The sequence below is a fragment of the Chelonia mydas genome, chromosome 4 (assembly GCF_015237465.2).
Source record: "Chelonia mydas isolate rCheMyd1 chromosome 4, rCheMyd1.pri.v2, whole genome shotgun sequence".
NCBI classification, from domain to species: Eukaryota; Metazoa; Chordata; order Testudines; family Cheloniidae; genus Chelonia; species Chelonia mydas.
In genome coordinates this window covers 19,169,610-19,192,610 of record NC_057852.1, presented here as the reverse complement: position 1 = coordinate 19,192,610, position 23,001 = coordinate 19,169,610, and the positions used below count along the sequence as shown (strand labels likewise).

The 23,001-nt window shown below is 40.8% G+C and overlaps 1 long non-coding RNA gene across 2 annotated transcripts in view; it reads left to right on the top strand.

Moving 5' to 3' along the window:
* Positions 1-22,704, top strand: part of LOC119566075 — a 47,649-nt gene extending 24,945 nt beyond the window's left edge. Inside the window, exons 3-5 of one of the 2 annotated variants that reach the window (XR_005225067.2) lie at positions 11,517-11,640; positions 12,251-12,314; positions 19,282-22,704. This is a non-coding gene — a long non-coding RNA (uncharacterized LOC119566075). The remainder of the gene's footprint in view (positions 1-11,516; positions 11,641-12,250; positions 12,315-19,281) is intronic. The other variant, XR_005225068.2, reaches the window with a different exon arrangement.
* The last annotated feature ends 297 nt before the right edge of the window (positions 22,705-23,001 follow it).

The following is a 23,001-nucleotide window of genomic DNA, read 5'->3' as shown; positions in this document are numbered from 1 at the left end:
AAGAGTCAGCATCATACACATGCATAAGTGTTTTGCTCAACTGCTTCTTGGGGCAGGGACTGGGGGTTTTTTTCCCCCTGTGTTTTTACAGTGCATAGGACATTGACCAGTGCTCCTAGGTGCTTCAATAATAAATAAAAACTGGGGTCTAAGAGGTGTCACGTACAGTGAGTATTGGGATGAGAGAACATCAGTGAATCAGATTTTGTGCAACCAAAGAATACCCCTTGAAGAACTACCTGGTGTCAGCATTGAAAAGCAGCCTGAGGGGGAGGGAAGTCTCCTTACTGAATAATATTAATGTCCCATTCTCACTTGCTCCCTAAAGCTATTCTACAATCTTTGTTTTTATTCGGTAGTTCTTTGCTGCCATGCTACATTCTGTTGCTCAGTTAACGGGAAAAGCAGCAACCCTCTTCTGCTAAATAAACATTAACCATTCCTCAGACACAGAGAATGAGGAGTGACCATTGAAATGCATCTTATTAATATGACGATCAATGGAAGATGCTCTTTCAGGTGCAGGTGAGGGAGAGTTATTACAGGCACAAACTGTTGGAGGCGCATAGGACTGAACCACAAGGCTTGCTCTGGTCTGGATGATTAAGCTACAGATTGAAGTCTCATCCTCTATACCAGAATTTAGGCTCATTGCCACTGCTGATGACTGCAAGAAAGCACAATTTAGAGCAGGTCAAAATATTCAGTATAGGTAAGTGCAAAGGACTACACTTAGGAAGGAAAAAATGAAATGCACAACTATTGTAGCCCTCGTATTAAAAAAGTCATTTCACAATAAATGGAAGTTCAATGCAATGCATTGAAACAGTTTAGGACTTACACGCTATTTCACCATCACTAGAGATACACTATTATCCAAGTTCATTCTGAATAGACTGGATTCTACTGTACAGATGAAAATCTGGATAGTTATGCTAAGCCTTTTCAATACAGAATGTCCACTGTTTGCCTCTCACTACAGCTTCCACTGTCTATGATGACACCACTGTAGTGAGACCAAAAGACACTGGAGGCTTCTGTGGGTCTAAATTTATCCAAATAGTTGGTCAAGACCCCAGCATCTATCTTATTGTTTAGCTCCATTTGGAACTTTTTTGGTTCAGCCTTCAACCTCTCTCCACCCCAGGCACTCTAATAAGCAAACAACAAAATGGGGGAAAGGGCCTTTACGTCAGTAATATACCTGCCCCTGCACTCTACAATGGAGATGACACCATCTTTTAAGTAGGGACGACGGGCTGCTGTTAGCAGATTTCCTCTTTGGAGAAAGCCCCAAACTCCAATGCCAAATGCCAAACTTGAAATCTTGTCCTGTTCCCCCACATCTGATGTAGGCAAGGGGGAGGGGGTTGGACAAGGTCAACCGTGGGTATAAGAGGAAGAGACCAGCTCAGAATGACACATTGCACTTGTTACACCATTTTTACAGCTATGGCAAATCAATGCCAACCAAATATCATCCAGCTGAAACAGACTCCAGTCAATGTCATTTGAACTTGAGCTAAGGTCTCTGGAAGCAGTGGGTGAGAGAGCCTGGTATATTTAATGCTTAGAGAAACTTAGAATGATGTGTTACAGCAGACAGATTTACTCTGAGACTGTTCTAGCTACTCCCTAGCAGCTTCTTCTGAACAGTGGTTGCTGAGCAACCAGGTAGCTGTTTCTTTCAACCTTAGGACATTAGTCTCTGATTCTGAATAGCTGTTATGCCTAGGTGTAACTAGTTACCCTGAATTATTTATTTTTGCTGGTTTTTTAAGCAATATAGTAGAATGAGTTATGCTTACCTCATGTCACAGGCCTCCTGGACTGATTTTGTACACACAGAAAAAGAAGCTTCTGGCATTTTTCACAAATCAACCAGCAGTGGCTTGGCTGTGCTATCAAAGCAGGCCTGGCAGATACACAGAATGGAGCATCCAAGACCCACCACAGACGCTGCCTGCACAAATGAACTAATAGCACAGATACTGCTGGGCCACAGCAAGGAGGCCAGGGGAAAAATAAAATCCCATGGAGACAGGGGTAGGCCATGGCTATAAAGAATCAGCTTTTCTTAGCAGGTGCTTTAAGTTCCAACATCTGCTGGCCATATAAATCAAAGTGGCTGCTACAACCATTTACGCAAATGAATGATGTGAACATATAAATACATGGTAAGGATTTTTCCCTGTTACTATTCTTGGCATTGAACATATATAGAAGGTTCAGTAACGTTTTTTTCCAGTGAACTAAAGAGGTAAATTTAGGAGAGAAGGAGGAAAAATCTAACAATTTAGTTTCTTATCTGTGCTTTTTAAATATGCTGTGTACTCTATAAAGCCTTTAAAAATCAAAATACATCTAATAATTTAAGTTAGGAGTCCCTTTAACTAATTTGTTTATTCAATTTCTGGCATTGTCCAAGTCAAATAGGAGCTTTGCTATTGACTTCACCTCTCAAATAGGTGGAACATGCCAAAGATAAAGGGTGAGATGTCCACAGGTTCCTCGGGGGAGTTAAGGACCCAACTCCAATTGAATCCCAATGGGTGGAGCGTGCCTGACTGTCCTAGACATCTTTGAAAAGCTCACCAAAACCTAGGAAACAAGTAAACACCTTATATGAACAAAACTGATGTGTGGTGGTGTAGATAATGGCTAGGGAAAGTCCTCCACGGTTTCGCAAATTGTTTCCCTTCTAATGTATCTAGTTTATAGCATAGTGAAAATAAAAACTGAGAATTGCCACACATTGCATGGAATACTATTATACGCAGTGGTCAACAATAGATAACTCTGGGAGGAGGGCTGTTGAGCCAGCTGGAAATAGATACTTGGGAGGTCCATGCATTTTATCCTCATTTCATTTAGGTTCCCAGAGGAATTTGGCACCAATGCAAGTGTCATTTACCAGGGAAGAGGATGCAATCAGATGTGGTAGCTTGGGCAAAAGGTTCCAACTCTGAAGCAAGATCCATGTGGATGACCCTTTGTCCACTCTCACCCCACCCCACTCCCACACACAGGGGCTGGCATACCCCCATGTGTCTCTCTCCTAACATGGCAGGAGTCCTAAATAGAATGATTTACAATGGATCACGATTGATTTACTCTGGATCAAAAATCAGGGACTCCCCACTCACCCATCCTTTGTTATGTGGGGAGCAGCCTTGTATATTGGATCTAAATTTGTTCTGTTTCTACACAGAACCTTGCTGTAGCGTGAAGGGTCCTGGCACTGTGTGCAGTGCTAGAAACCACAATGCCTAATGAAAACTTGCCTGCATAAATCCTGCATCCTTTTTGAATCAAAATCCCATGGGATTTTTGCACTCTGAAATGCAGCTATGTGATATGCATAAATATGTAAATGTATTCATGAATTGCTTTGAATATTAATTATGTACAACAATCTCCTCACATAATTATTTTTGCAGTAAATTTTGGGTGGTAGTTACACAGCTTACATACCTCATCTACCCTCTCTCTGCTGACACGGCTTAGGGTAAAAAGCTTTCCAATCATCTTTGGCATCCACTGCCGGAATGCCTGCTTGAGCCCTGGCACTAAAGGTGTCTTCCCCCATCTGACATTCACATAACCATCATACCAACTCCATTTTGCACTGGGCTTGTTTCGCTGAGACATGAGGCTCTGTAGACAATGTGCCTCAAACTGAAAGCTGCAGTGAGCTATTCACTACAGGTTTCAGAGTAGCAGCCGTATTAGTCTGTATCCGCAAAAAGAAAAGGAGTATTTGTGGCACCTTAGAGACTAACAAATTTATTTGAGCATAAGCTTTCGTGAACTATAGCTCACTTCATCGGATGCCATGAGCTGTAGCTCACGAAAGCTTATGCTCAAATAGATTTGTTAGTCTCTAAGGTGCCACAAGTACTCCTTTTCTATTCACTACAGTTTCAGATTCCGGCCAACAAGCTCCTCCAAGCTCACAGACTCCCCCCGCTGTTGGCTCTTACGCTATTATGTCCAGCAGAGAGATTGCTTCTGCTGCAAACGTTAAGCACTTGGGTCTGGTTCTGCTGCTCTCAAGCCAAAGTAATTGGATGAAATCAGCACAAAGGATGAGAGGTCAGTTTAAGCATCAAATGCCTGATCCTGCTTTCATTGAAGTCAATGGTAAAAATTAAGAGTGGGGACCTGATTCTGATCTTGATAAGCTCCAAGGTTTTTGTTGGGTTTTTAAATACATATACAAAATATGGGCCTGATCCTACAACCCTTACTGACATGCGTAGTTCCACTGAGTCCAGCTCTGCCACCCTTATTCACACTGGATAGTACCTTGGTAGGCAAATGGCCCCATTAAAGTCCCAAAAGGTCCAACACACCACAGCTGTGATGCAGAGGCTCCAACCACTTCTCCATTCCTGGCTGCAGCCCATTGCCCAGGCCGCAGGTTAAGATGGTTCCTTTAATTTCCCCACTGCACCTGCACTTCACCCACACAGAGCCAAATGCTTAGGCTTTCGGTGAATGAAATAAATTTCACCCTCACTGAAGAGGCAGTGTCCTCTAAGCACAGGGTTAAGAAGCAGGCTCTCCTATGTCTCTGTCCTGGTTCTTAGACTAACTTGCTTTCTGGTCTTGGGTAAGTCATTTAATCTCTACATGCCTCAATTCCCCCCTCATCTCCCCAAGTCAGATTGGAGCAGTGCAAAGCAGCCCAAATGCCAGCTTCACCAGCCACTTGAGAATGTCATCTTCTTAGGAGAATACTTGGGTGTAATACAGCCATGGTAGCAGCTCCAGCATCACCACCTTTCAGCCACATCTGCAGGGGACCAAGCCAGAGGAAAGGAGGTGTGCCACTGTGGCATGCCTACCTCCCAGCAATCCCTCGATGCTGGCATGTCCTTTTGGAAATAGAGGCAGTTGGATAGCTTTAGGATCAGGCATTGCAAAGGTGCTTTGCTTATTATCATCATTGTATCCCAGCATTGAATGCATTTAATTTCTGTGGCCATGGGGGTGACATAAGAAACTACAACAGGACAGGTTTTGGTTGACTGTGCTGTCAGAATGCCAGGTGGGTTTGGGAATGACAATGGTGTGCCATGATCTACGCTGGCTGTTCCAAACTTGGTGAGTTGAAAAGACAGACAATAGAAAGGATCCCATAATACATCTTATGGATCTCTCTCTTAAGTATTTAGAGTGCTACCTTCCATAGACCAAGATTTTCAAATGTGGCTAGTGGATTTTTAGTGCTTCCATTTAGTGCCCAATTTGAGATATCATAAAGGGGGTTGATCTTCAGCATTTTCTGAAAAGGTGTCTCTTTAAAGTGTCTCAGGTTGGGGCCCCAAAAACTGAGGTACCCCAAATCACTCGTCACATTTGAAAATCTTGGCCAAGTTATCTAGTGGCAACCAGTCCAACCTCATGATGGATGTGTTCAAAACAGACTGAATTTTACTGGAGCAAAATTCAACCATATGAAAAAGAAGATTGCACAGAATGATTAATATATCACAGAGGAAAGTATCCTTACCATTGATGGTGGCTTTATGATCAATGATATTTGCCTACCTAATCTTGAGCCACCCTAGATAATAGCTATGGACCTGATTCCGCCACATTGACTCATACTGAATAGTACCTTACTCTGCAAGTAATCCCATTAGAGAAAAAAATATCAGTGGAGGAAGGCATTACTCACTGAGAATAAAGATGACTGAATCTATCCCTAAAAGACTGATTCCCTTACATCTCTGGTTTCAGTTGGATTTCACTGAAATACCTTTGCACAATAAGTTAAACAAAAAATCATGATTGAAATTGAACATTTCCTGGGGTGTAAAACAGATTATTTTGCAATATATCAGAGCAAAAACTGCTATAAGAAGGTGACAAGTATTTAAGTGGTATGTGATATCTTTATAAAGCAACTGATGGATTTTAAAAAAAAAAAAGGTAGATCCTTGCAGACACTAATAAGCTACTAGCTGCACAGAGGTTCTTAAAATGGCAATATGGTATCATTAGGTTATTCCTATGACAGCTGAATCACTAATACACAGCAAGTAGTGAATGTGAAGAGTGGAATTCTGTGTTGTCATTAACTCCTGCTTTAGGCCCTGGAATACCTGAACTCAGCCTTCAACTGACAAGAAAGATAGCCACACTGCACATGAAGTTACTTAAAGAGATTCTGTGTTGGATGGGACTGGCTGAAGTGGCTGGAAATCTTATGGGCAATAATAAATATCTTGTCCATGCTGAGAATTCCTCAGGCACTTACTCATTTAAGCAAATGCAGCGTGCAATTCATGGTACTGCACCTGGGAAAAACCCACCATCATCCACTACCTATATCACATTGGCACCATTGTTTGGGAGAAGGAGGAGATGGTCAACCAGTCTGCTATGACTGTCTCCTGCTGAAGATGATCTGAAGTGAGCGAGTTATCAGAGCAGCATGCTGATAGTGTGACATTTTGCTGGATGCTGCTGCCACCAGAACTAATGGCCACTCACACATGTGCAATGCATAGTTTGGTTCACATATCCATCTTACTCTCAGAGCTGGCCAATGCACTCTGTAATGCAGCCCATACTGTTCTGAAATACTGTGGGACAGTTTTAGTCTCACTTTCTTCTTGATTTGGCTCCTGCTACAGTGGAGCTGCAACTGGAAAGGACTAAGCATCACTGCAATCGATGCAATATAGGTACCTGAACAGAACAGAACTGCTGTCAGCTTCCAGGTGTTCTCTTCCTCCCCTTCTGTGAGGATGGGAAGACAATAAGTCAAGCGCCAGCACATCAGCTGCCATGGCAGTCATTCCAAAGCCACCTCAGTCATGCACTTTGTCCCAAAACAGGAACAACTGATATGCTGGGGGAGTGGTGCTGATGCTCTGACTTCTGAGTAATGCAAGAGCCTACTGTAAACCTGACAAAATATGTACAGAAAAGGTGGGCTCCCCTCCACCCAACATTCTATTGCTCAAGCTTTTCAACAGGCGTAGACTGAAAGGGATATGCCCAATTTAGAGAATCTGTAGATAAAGCAGAGGTGCCATTGTATTTTGGCTAGATTCCTGAGCTAAATCTCTGCCAACATAGAATGCAAATTGCATATGTGATGTCACTGCCATCACCGTAACACATCCATGATGACCACTAGTGCTGCTCTCTCTGTTTTTCTGCCTTCTGAAACACTCATTTATGTTGCTGATTTTGAGAGGGAACTGGTCATGTGACTCCCTCTCTGACTTTAGTACCAAATGGCACGAGACTATGGTGTTGCAACATCACAGGTCTAACCTCAGACTCACCACTACCTTCCTTAACATTTCCGTAGCCTCTCTGCTGTCAGACACACAATTTTGTACATCACTCGTACTTGAGCCAGATTCTCAGGCTCACTACACATCATTTACATCCTCCTGCTTCATCAAGGGGCTGTAAAGCTAACTTAATGGGGCCAATGAAGATTCTCCCAGACTGGAGGAGAACTCCAAGTGGCATAGAGCTGAGGATGCTTAGGACTGTGTTTGCCGTTGTTGCTCCTGCTTTCTCAAAGTTCTATAATGTAAATGATTGCTTATGGTGTGTATGACCAATATACGATTTCTGCTTCTGTTGCAAATAAAATTTCAGCTATGGGACTAGAATTGCTCACAAATATTTGTATGAATAAAACTCTGCTCACACAAATATTTGTGAAAAGGGCAGGAATGTAGCAAATCAAAACTAAGCTTCTAAATTATCAAAATGTTCATGCAGAATTTTCACACGATATTATTTCAGTTTCTAGAAACAAGTATTTTAAGCCTAGGAGTGTGTATACTGTAAACCTCTGACCAGGGATAACATACTGATAGCCTCAGTTTGATCCAAGAACTCAAATATTGGCAAAACAAATAATACTTAGACTGAAATAGGGCTTTCATATTTCTCAAAGAGCTGATCAAACAATGGCAAATAAATATATTTCCCCAAGTAAAACTGGGTCATTCTTATGTCAGACCAAAAATTAAATGAATATAACACTAACAGACTTCCAACCAACAAGGAGGAGTGTGAACTGTGCAGGAAAAATACGCTACAAGCCTTGGTTTGATTCAAAAGAAGAACTAAAATGTGAACAAAAGAGAGTTTCTCTTGGAAAGATAGGATATACTTAAGTTAAACCATATATAAAATAATTAAAAAATAGAATGGTTCCCAAAATAGTTACAGAAGGAAATAAATGTACTAGGCAATTGCCTGCCAGGGTAAGACACAAAGAGACAGAAGCTAAGATTAGAAGAATTTTTTAATATTTATATTTATTTATTGTAAGCTGAAACTGAAATTCTCTCTTTTCTCATATCTACATATGTAATTAATTCATTGATTAGCATGCGTTTGGGATGGCTGCATTATTCAAATGACAAAGCAAACTCTTTCATGACAATCACTTTATCATTCTGTATTCCATGCACATACCAATAAACTAGGTTATATATCTTGCTATTAAAAAACTGTTAGGATAACACTCAGGTTGCAAGGTTAAGCATCTAAAAGTCAAGAAAAGCCAAAGTTAAGACAGCACGCACAACCTTAGCTCTTCCCTTTGGTACGTACACATTATAATACAGTCCTCAATTACCTAATCGCACAGGATTCCTAAGTACAGAACTTCTACAACATTAGATATTCATCTGTAAAATCTACTGTTGGGTATTATTCTGTGTATGCCTGTAGCGGGGTGGTCATCCCACTCCGACCCTGAATGGATTAAAGCAGCTTTGGAGAGGGCTGAGGCTGGAAATAAGGGGATTAAGAACAGCTGTGGAAGCTGACTGAGTAGCTGACCACAGGTGTGGCCAGCTCAATCAGGGCCCAGCTGGCCCTTATAAGAGGGCTGTGGGCCAGAAGCTGAGTCATCTCACTCAAGCTCTGGAGTGGGAAGGGTTAGTTGCTTGGGAGCTAGGAGCTTGAGCAGTGCTGGGGCGTTCTAGCCTGGTAAACCCCCAGGCTGCAGGCCTTGGTAAAGGCCCAGAAAGGTACTGGGGCAGCCTGGGAATAAGCAGAGGCAGCTGGTCCTAACCCCTTACCAATTATGAGAGGCCATTACACTGCAGTCTGCCCTAGTGAGTGGGGGCTAGAAGATGACTGGCAGTAGCCACTGAGGCAATGTGGATTTAGAGAGTTGGGGGTTCCCCAGGGAGGGGAGACCCAGAGTTTGGGGATACTGCTGGGGGAGAACCCTGAGCTAAAGGGCCACTGGGGTCTGGGAGGGACATGGGGGCCAGTGGGCAGGCGAGACACCAGCCAGCAGAGGGTGCTCCAAGGCTGGAAAGAGCTAATTCCCAGACAACCAGAAGGAGGTGCCATGCTGGTGAGTCATTGCCTCGCTACAATGCCAGATAAGCAGAATCAAGAATATTTATATACAATATGCATTGTGAATGAGGCAAAGGTTGCTTTACCACGCTTTAGTAAGATAGTCGTTTTAAAATCATGCCAATTATGTAACTGAGGTGCTTTCATTCAGGAGGTCAAAGCAATTGTTACAAGCAATCTAATTTCAATTCCTGGCTCTGCTGCTGATTTCCTATGTGACCTTGACCAAGTCACTTAATCTCTCTGTGCCTCAGTTCCCTGTCTATAAAACAGGGATAACGGTCCTTGTTTCCTCTCACATTTTGTCTGTCTTGTCTATGTAGATTGCTCTTCAGAGCAGAGACAGTCTTTTCCTATGTGTTTGTACAGTGACTAGCACAATGGGGCCTTGACTCCCATTTGGGCTTCCAGCCACAACTAATAATAAAGTTACTAAGAATGCCACATATTGTTAAACTTCTTTGTCAGTATTCTCACAGGGGAAAAAGGAACACAGAATATTTGAGGCGGAGTGTCAAGAATAGTGGGGTCACCCGTATATCACGATTAGGTCTTCTTTAGAAAGAGGATTGAGAACTTGAGAGAAAAAGAGGTAGGTGGTGTGGAAAAGAGTCTTGTAATCTATAGCAGTAGCCTATAGAAACCATTTAATTTATTCAAATTTTCTATTTGCAGTCTCTTAAAAGAAAACAATGAAATCTCAATAGAGGAAACATGAGTTTCTTTCTCTTCAGCTCTTGGCTGATTAAAAAAATAAAGGACAAAGACTAGCCTGACTGGTGACTGCCATGAGTAGTTTCTACATAATCATGACAGTCTCTTGATCCCAAAGAGACTCCACAACCTTTATGAAGACCTAGGGTGCCTACTTTACTCTTAGTGCCCTTGGAGAAATTCTACCTATTTCCTAGCTTGAAACCGATCTCTTTTTCTATTCTGGGGCCTACAAGGTAGCACATGTGCTAATTCACAGCAATGGCCCTTTGAAGTGTCATTGATATTCAAAACTTGTGGAGCCTTCTGAATCAAAAAAGAATCATCAAACACCCCACGGATCCCTCTACAAATCAACTTGCTCTGGTGAAACGGCTACTCACTTCAGCATGCTAACATCAGCCTGCCTCAGAGAAAAGGGGGCCGGCAGCATAAGCATTGCAAAGGAAAATAAAATCCTCAGCATGGAACCCTGGCAAAGAAAAACAGTGAAATATTTAAACCAATCCATTTCTTTTTAAATACTTGGGTGTTCTTCATAGAGGGAATTTCCACACACCCCCACCCCACCCCCAGAAGCGTCCAAAGTGTTACTCACATTATTTACAGAGCTTTGATGTGTGCCTCCAAAGTTTTAGTTCAGCTTTTAGGAATGTGAGGGTCAAATCATTTTCCCTTTCTGATGAAAGCAGACTGTGAATCTAATACCACAGTTTATTCAAAACAAGGAAATACAGAGGCACTTTCCACTAGTAATGCATAGCAATAAACAGTTGAAACTATCATAATCAGAGGGTTTACTTAGCCTGGTACAACAATGGAGAGATATTCACTCTCTGTGATTTTGAGCATGCTCAGCACCTGTGAAATACGTGGCAGGTTTGCCCTTGAAAGTCTGGAAGAGAGATTCCTTAAAATACAGACTCAGGATCATCGCTTCACAAAAAGGAACAGGAAGCTGAAAAAAATCTAGCATCTCTCCACAGAAAAGAGAGTGATGCCATGTAGATGTTAGAGGGCTGCTCTTCACGGAAAATGTTCTCTGTATGTAAGCCAAATCTACGTAGGTCTCCGAACATGTTTTCTATGCATTGCTGTGAGTGTTGATGTGATGGATTCTCCTGCAGGTAACAGTAATTGCTAAAGTGGAACTCTATGAAATGTATGCTCAAACCCCACTGCATCTTAATTTATTTAATGGTTTTAAGCAATTTACAAAACGTTAGTTATGTTTCATTGGCTGGTACCTTAGATATTTTTCCCCTTAATTTCAGTAGTCACTCAAGTACGGTTTGTTTCACTGATCAAACTTCAGTGTATAGGAGAACAATTTGAATGGCTCATTTAGTAGCCATTTGTGATAGCACTGTTAGTCATTAAAACTTAGAGGTCAGACCACCCAGTAGAGCAGTAGCAACAGCAGCAACTAATTGTTACAGGGACCCAAGCCCAGAAGTGATCTCGGGACTCCAAATCCCTGAGCAGTAGAATCTGGACAAGGGCAGCGAAGGGCAAACCTCAAAAGCTTTGGCGTTCAAGTTTGATTTGAGTGAACCATGTCAGGTGAGTTTGCAAAACTGGGCTAGAAATCTAGGGCTTGATCCTATTTCACATGCTCCTTGCACTGGTAAATGATGACACCAACCATAACTGGCTCTCTGAAACAAACTGTGCCTGATTCCAAGTTAATGGTACACAGGCACTTTGCTTGCTACAGCCCTCCAGTCCTCTAATGCCTCCCCCTAAGCACTCACCATAGAAGAGGAACAATCCTACCTGTTAAGGATCCCTATATTGGTACTCTGAGCACCCTCAATACCCACTGAAGTCAATGGGAATTGACAGAGTTCATCATGTTGCAGGATTGGGCTCTTAATGAGAGTGATCTTCCATGCAGTATATTGGAATTTCTCATTCCAATCCTACCCAAACCCCAGAAGTAAAAAGGTGCACAAAAACATGGAAAATATATTAACTAAATATTTCTGAACCTTAAAAATAATAAAAGTTTTATTTCAAGTTTGGTTCCACAAATAAGCAATAGCTGGAAGAAGGGGTTGGGAGGGTCATTTCTCTGCTCACCTGCTCTTAATCTAGATATGAGATCACTGAAATTACTAATGAACAACACTACCAGTTGTACACAGCACTTGCTCCTATGTCTACTTTTCAGCTGTAACCCAATGCATTGGAGCTAGCTGACTAGAGAAAAGAAGAGGATTGGAAGGAGCAATGAGGTAGGGTTTTTGCCTTCAGATAACTCTTTTGAATGACAGAGCAAGTCCTCAAGATGAATGCCATAATTAATCTTTTCCCTTCCTCCCTACACTGCAAGTTTTGTGCTGCATCAAGCAGGCATTTCCTCAGATATCCTTGCATGATAAGAAAGGGATAAGATGCACATCTCTGTGGCTTGAGAAAGGATTAGCTTGTCTGGTTCAGGGTTTTGTTAAGGCACCCATCACTGCAGTATCTGAGCACCAGTCTGGTTAATAACTCGGCATAATGATATAAATGCTGAAAACATATTCCAGATATAAAAGATATCAAACAAGATGGTCCATACTCCAGAGATTGTACACCTTACAGGTGGTATTAAACCTATTTCCCCATCACCTCTGATCATAATCTCTCTTTTGTGGGTTTAGCATTTCCTATTGGTGATCACATGGGTCAATGTTTTCAAACTAAAGCTAGACACGTAACTAACGTGGGCTGATTTATACAGGTTTTGAAGATACTCAGTACCTAATTACATAGGTACATAAATATGGGTTTAGGTGCCAAACCTTAGGGACAGAAATTTGAAAACTTTGGCCTCAATATTTTCTCTTATTTCTGCTGGAGGAGATGAGTGGGGAACCAGTTTCTACTTATGCAATTTATTACTCCTTTGTTTGGTTTCAAGATTATATATCTTAATATGATGTTGACTTTTTTTGTTTATTAGGAGAAAGATATTTGTATTGAAGAGACATCAGTCTCTCATGTTAAAAATCAAGGTCCAGTGACCAAAGCATATTAGTGAATCAGGCCCCCATGTATGTATTTTTCCCCTGCTTATGTTACTAACACAGCAGAGAAAATAGACATTTTTCTCAAATTCTTATTTTCCCAAGGCTCTACTAAAATACTTAAGTGTTTGCAGAATCAGGGTCTTAGACTCTAACATGTTCATGACCCTTTTATATTTTCTGAAAAACTTGAGCACTTGATCTTCAAATGTGCCACTACTCTTCTAAAGTAAATTTTTAATCTTCAAATACTCAACAGTTCAAAGGCAAAGCTCCTTCAGCTCCTATATAAGTCAGCCCACTTAAGTATCATAAAGAAGTTTAGAAATACTGCTCCATGCTTTCTGCTGTCACCAATAGGATACCTGACTTTGTTTGAATGTTCAATCGCTGAAAAGCTAGTTTTTAAATGTACATTCTAGTGTAAAATTTGAAGTTTGTACTAATCAACACATTAATTACGATGAAAAGTACATTTTAAAAATTCTTTCAGGATTAATAGTCTAGGATTTCATTTGTAACTTGAGTTGGCTGAATAGTTGTTAGAAAACTATTTATTTAATTTCCCCCTTATTATTATTCTTGAATTGTCCAGGTAGAGACTGTTATTTATTACTACTACAATGAGTTCAGTGGCCCCAAAAGAGATTGGGGCCCCATTATAACAGGTGCTGTATTTGTGTGTGTGTGTGTGTGTGTGTGTGTATATATATCAGATTTATTCTGTATTCAAACTTTTTGAGAATTTCTTCAATAAATAATCCTTGGGTGGCAATGAGCTCTGCATGGGTCCAGGGTCTGCCCACATGGAGCTCATTTCAGGAACAGGGCTATAGTTTGTGATTTGAATGATCTGCAACTTTCAGTGAGCAATGATCCTAAGCACATGGGGGTGAAACCCTTGCCAAGTTGAAGTCAATAGGTGTTTTGCCATTGAAATCCTGGCCCCAGTGGAGTCAGTGGCAAGACTCCCATTGAAGACAATGGACTTTTGACCAGGTCCCGAATAAGAGAGCAAACACCAGACCACTAAACTTATGAAACTTTGAATTCATTCACAAAAGAGAAAAAGCAAAATGTACTGAATAAATATTCACTGCAAATGATATGTCCAGCTATAGTTACACAATCTAAGAATTATTTAAACCTGAAACTATTTTTAAAGTATACTTTTCAATATTTATGCTGGTGCTTGTTGTGCATTTCTCTCAGTTTAGATAATTAAGAGATTAGTCCATTTTACAATTGTTATGGAGTAATTTTCTAGTTAATTTAACATTCAAGTTCTCAGCCGCTAGCACAAGGAGGCAATGAGGGGGTCCCAATCCAGCAAAGATTTATCTTCTTGTTTAACTTTAAGTCCCTTGAATATGCCAACTGGACTTCTCCTCCATGGGAATATTCACTATTTTAGTCATCAATAACATGGGGGATAATATTAGTATGCTATCTCACAGGAGAGTTGTGAAGGTAAATCTATTAATATTTGTGAGATATTCAGATATGATCGTTACAGGTACTGTAGAAGAGCCCATCAGGAAATTAATAATTTCATGTTTGGTGCAAGATTTGGTAAATTGAACCATCAGGATTAGATGAAATATTAAATAGTTGCCTCAGTCCCTGAGCACCATCCATCCTGTCTGTAGAGTAAGGCAGGGGCTCTGTGAGGAAAAAGCAATTTGTAATTAAAGACTGTTGTAATGCATACACACAAGGGGACTGAATTAAGGTTGCATGGGCAACCTTAAATCTGGCATTTCCTAACTTCTGAGTGATAGACTTTGTAACCTTAATACTGTTTTAATGTAATTTTTTTCTGTGCAGCATAATAGGAGTAACATTCACGCTGGTGGAACTAATATATTTGCGGTAAACAGCTCTGCAGTTATCAAACTCTCCAGCTTTGCTTCAGCATTAAATTAACTGCAAAAGACATTTATTATTTCATATATTCCAACACCATGAACAATATGTATTAAATCTCCATCTCATGCAGTGCCTACATTGCTTTGTACTTGTATTGCAAGCTCATATTGCGGAGGGACCTGGAATTAGCCTGTACCATCCAACCTTAGGAATCATGCTATAACACCTTGTTAACTGCAGAACCCAAAGACTGTGCCAAATTTCCATCTATGAAAAAAGCCAGCCCCCAAAATTATTACCCCCTCTACCCCCATTTTGAAAGTGTTGCTCCATGCCACTGTATATACATTATGATCTAAACTCAGCTTCAGTCCTGGGAAATGAGGGGCTGTAGAATAGCTCCCCTACTCCTTGAGGAACCACAAGACAAAGGCTGCAGAAATTGCAACACCACCTCAGTGCTAAATCCCATATTGAACATGCATTGCCAGTCTCATAAATGTACCACATAAAATCAATTACAGAATGTCACAAGTATTTAGTTTGTTTCTCCTGACCCTGACCACCCCCCCACAACCTGTACATCTTCTGAAATAAGAGCCTTTTCAGTTAATTTTAGCCAAATTTAAGACTAATGGATTTTGCCTTTTAAGACACTAAAATCAGTTTTTAATCTCTCTCTTTTTGATGGTGCAGGGCTGGCCATCATTAATGTATAATTATTTTTCATACTCTCTTCTATACCATTGCAAACACCAAATCAGCAATTCCAGCCCTTGGTGCCTACGTCTCAGAGGATTTACAATAAGAAATTACCATTACATGCACAGTGAGACAATTTTTAGCCAGTGATTACAAAATTTGTCAAATGATCCTATACCAATGGCTTAAAAAAAGGTGAACATGACTGGTTTCTATCTTTGCAATGGCTGCTGTGAGATTTATTGTGCCTCTTTACCCAGGAGTCAATACTCTTATGTGCAGATAGGCCAGAAAAACTCCAGGAAAGCACCTGTTGCATAATCACACTAACGGGACACGTCTTCATGGGAGAACACAGAAGGTAGAGAATCAATGTGTGGTCCCCTCCCCCCCCCCAAAGGAATCATAAATCTTAACCTAGGTGACTGCCACATTGGATATTTCAGGCAGCTTTTTCAACCTTGGAGGTTTGGGCAACCTGCCAGTAATGAAGATGTATTAATGCTTAATGCAGCTTAATGTAATAGGTGTCATGTTCATAATTTACAGAAGCTCTTTCTAAAACATTAAATTCATTTATACTCCTTAAAAGCTACTCAATCCTGAGGGCTAAGTTAGTTCAGTTGGTGGGAGGAGGTTCTTTTTTAGGATCAAATAATATATAAATTGTTAACATATCCAAACTCATCCATTAGTGCATGTGAAAGCAATAAATGTGCCAAAGTAGCAATAACATGATCGAGGAAAGTCATTGTGGTCATTAGGGCTGAAAAGGTTTCATTTATGGTCCTAGCAAAGAGAATGAAAGCTATAAAGTAAACCTTGGGAGCTCTGGTGACCAGAAGACTTGCTACATTATATTAAAATAAAAATAAAAGAACACATTTTCAGTTTTATAAATGGCTATGCATAGTACCATCCATTTTATTATCCTAGTTGTTCCTACGCTCCCATTTGTGGCCGGCATGTTGAATTTAGAAGGGAAGCCAGGACATGGACCAAAGATACTGGTGTCTCTAAGTTCACCACTGATTGCATTACCCTCTTATTGACACCCCTTGGACAGTCATGCTGTAGTGAAGTTATCTTTACCAAGAGGAAACATGCAAGAGTAACAGTTTGGGAGATTGTAAGCATTGGCACACATGATGTTGGGACTGTAGAACTAGAGCAGTGAAGATGTTTCCATTGTCTGCAGCTCTGAATAAATTGAGCTGGGTCAACCTATCATTGTCCAGACTGGCCTGCAACTAACCACTACGTTATGTTCCTGTCATGCACCTTGACGCCTCATCACCTGACTTTTTGGAATCGAAGGCACCTAGCTATGTGCGTGATAATATGGATATTGAACCTGAACTGCTGTGATCAATAAAGACGCTTAAACATTCTCAAATTAAGCTTGTTGGGGGTAGGGCCATCTTTTTGTTATATATGTGCACAGTCTCTAGTACCCTGGGGCCCCTATCCCTTGAGTAGGACCACTAGGTGCTACATTAATAATAATAGCACTGTGTTAAAGAAGCTAATCAGCTAATCTTTATCCCTCTTCATGATTATTCCTATTGGGCTAAATCCTGAAGTCCATATTCTGCTGAAATTTTCACTGAAAATTATAAGAGCTTTCTCCTAAGGTCCTAACCGCATTCTCATTGAAGTCTATGGGAATTTTGCATTTTATTTCATTAGAAGCAGGCTTCACGTAAGGAGTTCAGATAATTAGGCCCTTGGTGGGATCAGGAATTCTAAAGATTTCACGTATGGTAAGGTAGGCAAAGCATTACCTTGTGTTGATGTATTTGTAAGACACATTGTATTATGGAACATGCTTAACATTTAAGTTTTTATAAAATGGTGCTTTCAAAACAAAGGGCCAGATTTGCTCTCTGTTACAGCATAACCCCAATGATACTGCACTGACTTCAGATGAGTTAATCCACAATATGGCAGAGAGTAGAATTTGGCCCAAAGTATTCAAATTCTAAAAATCTAGCATGCAGAACAGCACTGCTACCAGCCTAGTGCCCATCCCTAAAGGGAAGATCAGAGTGAGGGATTATTGCCGTTCAGGCACTGAGTCATGAGTCAAACAATACACCATGCTCTTGGGAATAAAGCATCGGCCTTACATCTTCGGCACATTGCTGGAGTGGCTCATCAGTGAGCCTCACCACAACAGAAACCTGATACAGAATGGTTCCCTTTTGCATTCAACTTGTTTGTCAGGTATCCACATTGACCTGCCTGCCGGGTTAAATGTCTTTTAACAGATCAGTATGTATGTGTGCACATGTGTTATATGTATATTCCAGAGCTGTAGCCAAAACCCCGATACCACACTATGAGATCAGAGAGCAAGTGTATCTAACAATCTGTAATTAAGTCATGTCATGTAGCCAGATTCGACTTGGAGAAAAATGCCTACAGTAATTGCATTTAGTTCATCTTGTAGCATGCTCCCAATCATAACCGCTAATTCAATTGTACGTTCATTCTGCCAGCTCATTGCCATTAAGCACACATTTAATTACTTCAATAAAGGATTAATATGCAGCACACAAAAGAAAGGACATTGCACTGTGCCAAAGCACACAGCTGCCCCACCATTTAGTGGAGAGATAAAGAAAGAATATCATTGGGCAGCATAATCCTGTTAGAAATACATCATTATTAGATGAACATTCGGGACTTTTATTTTCATGCTTGTTATTCACCACTCAGTGTGCATATATTTCCTTGGCACCAGAAAGAGCCGTAATGTGCAACTGACAGCTCTGCCATTGTTGTCTCAATAATAACACTGCCACCCCCTCCTCCTTATCCCCCCTCATTAGTCCCCTCCATGCTTGTAAGGTTGCTCTTATCTCGTCTCCAGGCGAGGGCTTACAGCAGCTACATTACAACATCCTGAGATAAGGGGCCCTGCTTGACATTATTCCTGTCTGTGCTGCAAACAACTGACAAGCATGGCAAGTATTAAAAAAAAAAAAAAAAAAAGAACAACAAAGACTGCTCTCCCCTTATCCCCCTCCAACCTCAGAAGACAGCCCATCAATTCTCCAGGATGTACACAATCATTATTGTAGGGAAAACAAAGGCCAGTGTCAATTGTGCAGTGTTATAAAGTAGTCCCTCAAATTAAAACCATGTACCTAACTGCATCTGATGGCAGAAGCTATTTAGCAGTGATATTTTACGGAAAGGCAATGAAAAGCAATAACTGCTTTATTTAATGTATCTGTTCAATCCAGCTGCCTTGGATGGGCCGTAATAGAAGATGTCGATCAATGTCAGAGCCTTTGAAATAACTGCAGCAGACTGCAATAAACATGAAGGAAAGATAACTAAAGCTACTGATCAGCCTCTTGTTACCTTCCTGCACCCGGAGATTTGTCATTTGTTTGTACTGCTTATAATAGCTGGGGTTGATTATCATGCGAGTGTGGAGTTCTGCGTGTTGGGAGGGAGGAATGAAGGAAGTAGTACAGAAGGAGAGGAACAAATTGCAGAAAGTTCATACCAGGAATTCAGAGGCTGAATCTCTATAAAACATAGATTTGTTCTCTTGCTGGCTCACTTGGTGGACTGCTAACATTTATCTCACTTTCCTTGCTCACAGTTTGGTGGCCTTCACTGGGACGAATTAAAGAAAGAAAGCGTACAAGATAACCAGCTGCTGTACCATCCACTGCTAACCTGTGCTGAGTGCCAAGAGTGATCTTTTACAAAGGGAACCCTGAGCAATATTAACAGGGACATCCATTTAGAGTTGCAGAGACATTGATAGTATTATGGCAAGGTTGCAGGTGCTAAACACAGCAAGATCAAGGAGTGGCTTTGTGTGACTTATTGTTAAATTAGTCAAACCAAGCATCTATCAGTCAGTGGCAGAGGGAAACCTGAGACGGAACTTAACCATCACTGAAAAGAAATTCACATTAGTGAAGCATGTCATACTATCCTGAACAAGGTCATATTTTCTTTGGGATGTAGCGGTTTAGCATTGTAGAAGTCCTGATCTGGCCTAAAGTTTCATGATTGTATTATGCTGCGCACCATGGGAATTCAGATTTTCATGGCCACCAAAGGGAGATGAGTCAGATGTTATCAGTCCAAAAGCACAAGCCCAACCATTTAAGTGAAAGGAGAATCTCCAATAGCTATTAACAGTATAGGGCATATGCAAGGTAGGTGAGCACTTTCAATAATATTCAGTATAAGCCAGTTCCAAGCAGTACTTAAGAAGCAGAAAATCAGGGGAAATGGACTGCAGAGAGACAGTAGTTTTGAAGCACAATGAAGAAGAGAATTACTGATTTAGAGATGACCTGATCAACTCACTTGCAATAGGTTTGAATGAATCTTTAATGTGAGCTTTGATTATCTAGTTTGCTATGCAATATCTGGAAACTTTGCACTGAGTGTTTGCTGAAACAAAGCTTTAGCTCAATTTAGTGTTTGCATTTCTGTCAGCTAATTAATATTTGAACTAATTATTGAATATAGTTACAGCTGGGGGCTCTAGAAATCTGTAGGAAATTCTAGCAAAATCTGAACATTTCCCACATATACATCCCCACAAAAAATCTGTAGGTTTCACTGAAATAATATTAGCACTGCATGCTTTAAAAAATAGCCTGTTTGATAATGGATTTGGCAGACATATTTGTGAGAAATGTACTGATTCTCTCTGACAAACACTTCTATTCTCTATGGCTATCTTGTCTACCAGATGATAAATTATGATTCTCATTTTATGTCATTTTTTATATTACAGTAGAACATCACCACAGTGTTTTTTCTACCTTGGTGCACACTACTTGTGGAGCATATTATAAAGAGATATTTTATTTTATTTTTCAAACTGCAGTCTTGTGTACGTGAACATTTTTTAAAAGTTTTCACTTATTTCAGACTGGAATCAGGGGGTTCAAATTTAGTTTCATACATACAATTGCCAGCTTTTTTCTCTGCGCATGTACAGCACCCAGCACAAAACGGGTCCCTAACCTGGAAGACCCGGTTAGAATCAGGGCTCTATTGCGCTAGGCAATATACACACATAAAACAAATAGATAGTTTCTGCCATAGAGAACTCACAGTCTAAGGCTACAGCTACACTATGAACTAGGGGTGTAATTCCCAGCTCCTGTCCACATACTCACACTAGCTTGATGAGAGTTAGCACACATATAAATAGTAGTGTATCCATGGCAGCATTGGCAGCAGCAGCACATCTTAGCTGTTCTAAGTACAAACCCGCCAGAACCCAAGGGGTTCATTTTCAGCACAACTAAGCCATGCCGCTATGGCTGCTGTCCATGCTACCGCAGCTATACTACTATTTATACTCACACTAGCTGTCATTGAGTATGTGTATATGAGCTGAGAATCACACCCCTAGCTCATAGTGTAGACGGAGAATCTGGCGCTGCTGCAATAAAAATATAGAATTAGATGAATGCAATTTAGAATGTATGTGCAAATGCCCTCTGTGTGAGCACATACACACACGGACATTTAGCCAACAGGGCAAGACTGTAGTACATTTACTCTGAAAAGCATCTTACTCTGTGAGCGGTTCCATTGGCTTCAGTGGAACAGCTTGTGGAATATTATTAATTATTTGTGTTATCATAGTACCAAGGATCCCAACGTACTAGGCGATAAGGCATCAATCTCCAAGAATAAGGATATCAGAATCTGGCCCACAATATTTAGGCAACTGGGCAAAAGGCTTTCTCCTTTGCAGTTTGGTCACCAAATAAACATTGACAGAACTAAATCTAAATGGATTTCAACTGGTTATAGGTAAACTTTTAAAGGTTTGGCTTGGGTCAGCATCCAAATGTTGGCCTAGGAAATTCCAATTGTTAAGGCGTTGTTCTTAGATGATTTCATGGTTTATACAGTTCAGTAGATCTCCTTTTCATCTTAGTCAGCCCTTATCAGATCCCCTTATAAATATTAATGACTATATAAACTGTGTCCACCAGTTTCGAGGCCTGGTGAAGTTACTTCTGTCCTTTCTGCTATACATTGAGGGAGCAGAATGCGCAAGCAGTATTCCACAAAGGCTGGAGATCTTCATATTTATGAATAGAGGATCAGTGATGAAGACAAAAGCTTCCCCATATTGATCACAGGCCACTCCCTGCAATCAAAATAATAAAACTAAATAATATTGCAACATTCAAAAGTCAGAGCCTGCCGAAGATGATCAAATATGTTGTTGGTGCTAGCGCTGATAGTCAAGGCCACCAAGAAGGTGGATTGCTATCTGTTAGTAAGGAAATAATAGACGTTCTGCAGAGGGTGGATGAGACCTCATATCATGAGAAGATATGAGTTTTGCAGAGGGATTTGAAGCACATTGGGTGCTTTCCACACATGCCACAAAAAGGCCTTCCGGGCACAGGAGGCAGCATGGAAGAAAGCACAGTGACAAACACTGGGCTAATGGGACTAACCAGCAACATTTTATGAGATGAGCATGCAAGCAGCAAAGCCGGATATTGGGAATATTTCTCCATCTATCTAGCGGAACACGGCTACTGCGGATATGAAAATATTCACTGTCTTCTCATATCTAGTAATGTCAAAATAACTGATGAGCTGTCTAAATTGACTACTTCTGTAGCAGCACCTCTAAAGACATCCCAAAAGTAGCGAGTGCATGTTCCCCACAGCTAGATCCTTGATTTCCTGTTTTCTGGAGGTGGCCCTTTCAGGAAGGGCATAGAAAGACCATTCACTGTTCTGGTGAGGTACTGCACTTGTTGGTTGCCTAGTACACCAAAGCCACCCCCCAAAATATCTTTCTGGATATTTGCAGGTGTGTTGTGTTGGTGGAGGTCAAGAGTAAATATGCACTTTAGCACATTTTATGTAACATCATACACGCGGTTGTTCTTGGGGAATAATACTTCGCACTTTTACTGCATCTTTCACCCCAATTGATTTGAAAGGGACATACGGCCTCTCTACAGCATTATTGTTTTGTTTCTTTGCTTACATTTTGGAAACATTTTGCACGGAACTGTGACTTTAAATGCTTCTGCTACAGGAAGATGGACTTCTTAAGTACACCCTGAGCAGTTCATTGTGAATGAACTGGCAGCAATAAGTGCTGGATAAACTCCTTGCACTTATGCTTGGCACAGGGGAGCCAGTCATTGCTCTGCACTCAGAAGCAATCACAGTTGTCACTTTAAAAGAAAGAGAAATTCAACAGATTGCTGGGACAAACCTACCACAAGTTAATGCTGTGCAAAACACTGCAGGACCACCACTCTGAGCCTAATCTTTACTTCCCACATAGGGGCTACATTACTGTTCC